The 5,762-nt window shown below is 35.8% G+C and overlaps 1 long non-coding RNA gene across 1 annotated transcript; it reads left to right on the forward strand.

The window, feature by feature from the left end:
* The first annotated feature begins 1,173 nt into the window (after nt 1-1,173).
* Nucleotides 1,174-4,407, forward strand: LOC136847289 (uncharacterized). Its single transcript, XR_010855694.1, has 3 exons — nt 1,174-1,369; nt 2,683-2,790; nt 3,546-4,407. It is a non-coding gene; the product is annotated as an uncharacterized lncRNA (long non-coding RNA).
* Nucleotides 4,408-5,762: the final 1,355 nt, after the last annotated feature.

The raw sequence follows: 5,762 nt of genomic DNA on the forward strand, positions 1-5,762 counted from the left end.
AGGTGCTGTGGTAACTGGAATCTTTAGGGAAGAACCGCTCCTATTTCACGGCAGTTTAAAATGACAGCACTGAATGTGGCGCTATTTCAGTTTTGATATATTTAAAGCAATGAGCATTGAGGTATACTTTCCATTTAACAGAAATAAAGTGGAGTTATTTTAGGTGCTTAAAAAAAAGGGAAGGCCCATTGCAATGCTAACTGTTCATAAGTAAATTGACACTTTAGGTAAACCTACAGTCAATTGGGGTTGGGGATGGCCGTGGAACGTTACAGATTTTAGTTTTAATATTTTTCCAAATTATATCGTCCAATTTCTCAGTAATTGGAGACTCATTCATTTATAGTTATTAATTTGTATCGTAGTTCTTTTCCTAAAGTGTTGTTGATGTAGATATATATTTTTTTTTATTTCAGACAGTTTTACTTCAAAGGCTACAATCATATCGTTTTAAGCGGTTTCAGTACATCCATGAAGACGATTGGATGCAGATTGGTCAAGTCAATACGTTAGCAAATAATAATAATAATAATAATGTTGATCACTGACGCTACCCCTTATAACAAAGCACTTCCCTTCCCTTCCCAAATTGCTAAATTCAGACAGAGCATTTTGATGATCCTGTAAGCCTTACAAATTATCACAGAACTGAGAAATGTCGTCCATAAAGTGAAATTTGGCAACGCTGTCTATTGTTGCAAATGTGTTGTTTCGAAGTAATCCGTGTCAGCGAGACGTTCAATTCCGGAGCAAACATTTCACTGTCAATTTTTAGGACCTTTTGGCCAAGCGTGGTGATTTAGTAATATTTTACAGTAAATCAGTATAGCGAAATTAATAGATAAATTTAGATTTTCGAAGTCAACGCTCTAGGTTCAGGTATTGTTATTGTATTAGACTCTCAAATTATTTAGAGTAAAAAAAAAAGTATAGTGAGGTTAACAGGTAATTTTTTTTTTTGAGGATAATTGAAGCTTAGATTTATTTGTAAGGTATATGTATATATAGTAGATAATTGAAATATGTCAGCTTAGATTTATTTGTAAGGTACATATGTATAATATATAAATATATATATATATATATATATATATATATATATATATATATATATATATATATATATATATATATATATGAACTACATAATATATTTGAAGAAATCCGTTTTAGCGTTGCAACTATTTGTATGGAAACGAACTGGGGTGTGTTAAATCGTCTCTGTGGATGTACTGAAACGACTGAAGTTTCTACCACAACGACTGGCAGAGGAACCAGGAACCACTTGAACATCAAAATAGACAAACCGACGTCGAGGTCGAATGCTATTCGACATTCACGACAGGTCAGGAGTCGCCAATTGAACTCTGTAAGTGTTTTGTCTAGTTAGAGATTGTCTAAAAATCCCTTTATTCTGTCGATAATTCAGTGATCTATATGAGTGCAAAAAAGAAATGTATCTTTCCTAGATTGTGACACGGCGCGTTTAGTAAATTAGGATCATGTCAAGCTTAGCCAACCCAACATCTCCATGTCAAGAACAGCGAACCCAATGATCCCCATGTAAAGAATGGCCAACCCTTTCCGGTCCGAACTCCAATTCCACATGAGGGCTAGTACTAAACACGGCGAAACAGTGATTCATCTATAGTTTCGCCGTATGTAGTACTAGCCCCTGGGGTGGTTAAATGTATTTTGCCTTGTTTAGTACTAACCCCTGTGGGATCAAATGTCCAGTACCGAAGTGTTCATGTCTAGAACAGCGAACCCGATTATTCCCATGTAAAGAATAACGAACCCAATAATCTTCTTGTAGAGAATAGCGAACCATGTTGTGAGTGGGCTTGCTATAATCTTGACATGATCCGTAAATTATATTATTTGTCCAGATTCATGTCAACAAAATGCTACTCTAGGTCTAATCCCCGTGTTAAGATTAGGGTTAAAGCACTTATGCCTAGGTCTATTAGTTCACTACAAAGACTCGGTGCATTATTTGTCCAGATTCTTAGCAACAAAATAATATTCTAGGTCTAATCTTCATGTTAGGTTTAGGGTTAAATTCACCTGAACTGCACAGCAGCGTCCCTTCCCCCTAGCTGAAACCCCCTTTCATTCCTTGTACTGTATCTCGTTTATATTCTTTTTCTTCCGTCTTACTTTCCACCCTCTCCTAACATTTTACTCTGTTCAACTTCGAAGTTTTCCCCATGTTGCACCTTTCAAATCTTTTTACTGTCAATTTAGATAGCTTTCGGGAACTTGTTCAGTTTCCCTTTTCAAACTGATGCGTTGATGTAGCACTCCAACCAAGTAAACATAAAAGGACTCAGAAGGAGCGAAGTTGTTTATAAACTATGGAACCGGTCGTCAAACATAGACCAGGCAATGCCGTTAACGACGGCATTGCCTGATGTATGTTTCACGACCGTTTCCATAGTCTATAAACAACTTCGCTCCTTTTGAGTCCTTTTATGTTTACATGGTTGGAGTGCTACATCAACGCATCAGATTGAAAAGGGGAACCGAACAAGTTCCCGAAAGCTACCTATATTGATTTATCTTTGAATATATGTACATATACATAACTGTGGATTTGCTTCTCCATTCTAAGACTCATGCTACTATGAGTATTTTTTAATGAATCTCTTGCTAATAATAATAAATCTTAATCATTCTTAGGTCTCTGGGCGTACTGTCTGACTGATCTCGTCTAATCCCACGACGGAGCAGCTTCAGGTGTTAATTTTTTAACGACAGCATCATAATGTGGCCAGATCCTTCAAAATGGTAAGCTATCACTTTTCCCCGTCTAAACACTGCCAAAGAAGCATATGGCTTATGTACAGTGTATATCAGAAAATAGCGATGGTACAAACGAACGTAGTTAAGTTTTTTTCACTGATCTAGATTTCAGCAAAATGAAGCACAATGTGTCCATGGTAAAGATTAGGGATTGCACAAGGTAATAAACACTGGTTTGGCATACAATCCTCGAAGCGTTCCTGGATAGGCAGAAATAGTTTGCCCTTCTTTTCAACAAAGGCAAATGTTGGTTTTCTCGTGAGATATCCTGAATGAAAAAATATAAAGTGGGTTATCTGATTAATCCTAGGTGGTATTGCTCGTTTGATTTGGGTATAATGACTGATTTGGAAAGAATAAATGCAATAAACAGTTTTATTAAACTTTTTAATTAGTGTGGCATTACCTGGCGTGCTTGACAACACTGCATTTCAAAAAGTCATTTGCACAGAATGCCTTGTTGTTATTGGTGTCAGCTTTCTTGATTTTCTAGTATTGAGCTGACCACCATATAAAGGACATCCCAGACTGCCTTTTGTAGCAAGTTATCTGCCGTTAAGATATTAATTTTAAAATACAGTTTGTAATGAGATATGTTTCTCATTTTAGTCTGAAACACATTTCAGAGCGTACGTGGAAGAGAACTTCATCTCATTCAGCTCATTAGGGGAAGGTGTAATTTTCACAATTTTGTATTCTAGTAAGTTTTGATGTCTACAGAGAAGTTTTTCCCTTTGCAGGTTGATTGTTACAAGACTGGGGGAAATAAAAGAAAGCCAACTGATTCTGAGGTATTCTAACAGTATATTAAGCTACAAGACTCTGGGGGAAATAAAAAGAAAACCAACTGATTCTGAGGTATTCTGACAGTATGTTAACCAGGCAGAAGATCAGATGGGACGAAGGCAATTGTCCAAAATTACTTTTGCTGAAGATAAAGGTCACTCAAAATAATTTCAAGAAACTGAAAATGAACATTATCATTGTAATTTATATAACAGAGGAACACAGAAAAATTAGGTGTGCCAGCTTGCAAGTGCTAAGTATCAACCTCTTTGGCGAGGATTGCCGTCAAGTGTTGGCTGGCTGGTTACTGTACCATGGACTGAACAGCCTACTTTCAGAGCCAACCTCCAGTTCCACTTCATCAAATAAGTAGAGAAACTATCAGAGTCAATCTGACAGAGGTTTTCTAACTTCTCTGTTTTGGGCAGGCCTGTTCACCTGCCTCTGGGTTTGCTAGAATCTGGCCAATCCGTTCATCTAAGTTCCTTATATCATGTATCCATTGAGATCAAAGTGACATCACCAGGATTCATCACAGCATAAGGATAGGTGCCTGACTTATAGTATGTGCTGGGGGTACGCCCACCACACGGGAGTTCAAGAGCCACAACCAAGAGTGCAAGTTCAAGGAAGGCAGGTGGCAGATTCAGTCACCAGGTTATTCAGTAAGCTGTAGTTCAAGACGACTACGACCAAAAACTGACAAGAGGACCTGCCTGATAAACCAGATGGGGGCTGATAGTGGGGCCTCCCGGAGGCACGAGGGTCAAGAAACCTGACTACTGTCATACGCCATCCAAATCTGGATTATCAGGGGTGAGTACTGAAGATTTAGAGGTATTTAATCGTGTTCTAGCTCTTAGGAGACTTTGTTCAGATAAGTCCTGTTTATTTTACGAATGAGTGAATAAAAGTAAAGAATCAGGAAACTATCGTAAAAATACTGCTTGGCCACATTGAAAGAATCAAGAATTTAAAAACTGAATTTACTGTACCGCACAAATAATCGCGTTCACAGAATTTATGAAAGAGCTGAGAGGAAAGGAGACTTTCAAGGTCATTAAGAGAATGCAGTACATCTCTAGAAGATTGATAATACAGTGGGACTTTGACTCTGGGTCCGAACTGTGTTCAAAGGGTACGCAATGACAGATCATAAGCTGGAGTGAAGAGCAGTTTCATTTATGAAGTGTTTGGGTATTTGGGTCATTTTATCAAATAAATCCAAATGACTAGGTTAAATTTCTTGCAGAAAGAACAACCGTAGGAAGAAAGTTTGTATACCTGTAAAACTGCAGAGAAGGCTACGCCACGACCCAAAAAATATTAATTGGTCCATAGATAGATACAAGGCTAAACACCATCTAAAATGGTTTGTTATAAAAGTTTACAGATTTGAAATCACTTGTGGCTCAAGGTTATGGGGAGAAAGATAAACATTATTATTATTATTATTATTATTATTATTATTATTATTATTATTATTATTATTATTATTATTATTATTATTATTATTGGGAGATAAACCCCTGTACATAGAGAACAAGCCCACAGGGGCCATTGACTTGAAGTTCAAGCTTCCAAAGAATATTGTGGTGTTTATTTGAAAGAAGTTACAGTAAGATAATAGAAAATGCAGAATGAAGAGATCAGTTGTTATGAAAAAAAAAAATAAACTAGTAGATAGATAAAAATATAAATAAAAGGGTTGCATGTATTAATAAAATAAGACAAAGGTTGATTGGTTAAAAGGTATTATGAAGGGATAACTGGTATTTCTTACAAGGTTTCCATCTGGAAAACTTTGACAGTGTTGACTGACATTTGATTCCTACACAAAAATAATGTACCAGCCCCCAGGGATGAGCAGAAAAACATGAACAAAATCCCGGTAAATTTCTCACATTATTTCGGTAAATTTGTCATTTTATATATGTAACTTACCCAGTAATTACATTAGCTAAGAAACTCTTAGCTAATGTAATTACTGGGTAAGTATATATAAAACTTTATTTTTTATAAAAATGTCATATTTATCTTTGTACTGCATTATATATATAATATATATATATATATATTTATATATAAAATATATATATTTATCTCATATATACTGCATATATATATATATATATAGACACTCTTCTCTATACAGTTCAGTCAAAAATATG

Source organism: Macrobrachium rosenbergii, chromosome 16 (genome assembly GCF_040412425.1).
Source record: "Macrobrachium rosenbergii isolate ZJJX-2024 chromosome 16, ASM4041242v1, whole genome shotgun sequence".
Lineage (NCBI taxonomy): Eukaryota > Metazoa > Arthropoda > Malacostraca > Decapoda > Palaemonidae > Macrobrachium > Macrobrachium rosenbergii.